Here is a 700-nt window from a genome sequence, read left to right as displayed (position 1 = left end):
TCTCTGCTTGTTTTGGACTTTAAAATAATAAATATATTCATATTATTATTATTATTATAATAATATGAATGCAAATAATAATAATAATAATACATTTATAATAATTAAAAACACAGAATGTTTATTATTATTGGCAGTAAGTAAACCACCAGAAGATTTAATGATGTTATTGTAATAATAGTATAGTATAGTATTATATAGTATATAATATACATTATATATACTGTATATACAGTATATATGTATGTATTTTTGCTTTTCCTTTCTTTAAAATCTATTTGCTCATGCATGAATGGAAATGTTTATGAATCTTATATATTGCAAATGCACTGTAAACGTTGTCTTGGGAAAAACAGTAAGAACATACAGAGTGAAAATGAAAAAAGTGAAAAATAAAGAAAGACAGGTGCTTGAGGGCTTAAAAAGCTTGAGAATTTTGATAGATTTAATCAGCTTGAAACTGAATAATGTTTGTTGTGATAAAGTTTCTTTATAGACTTTGAGATTTGTTTGACAGAATAATATGTAAATATATGTACATTTTTCGTAGCAGATTTCATCTTGTAAATGTAGTAAATTGACCTGATATTATCAACAGATAACAGGTAACAAACCTTTTTGTCATGTCTATTTTAAGGTCTAAAGAAGGAGGCAGAGTAGGAGGAATGAGTAAAAAAAAATACTATGCATGTGTCACAAT

Source organism: Sebastes umbrosus, chromosome 8 (assembly GCF_015220745.1).
Source record: "Sebastes umbrosus isolate fSebUmb1 chromosome 8, fSebUmb1.pri, whole genome shotgun sequence".
Taxonomy (NCBI): Eukaryota; Metazoa; Chordata; class Actinopteri; order Perciformes; family Sebastidae; genus Sebastes; species Sebastes umbrosus.
Note: the sequence above shows the minus strand (reverse complement) of the source record.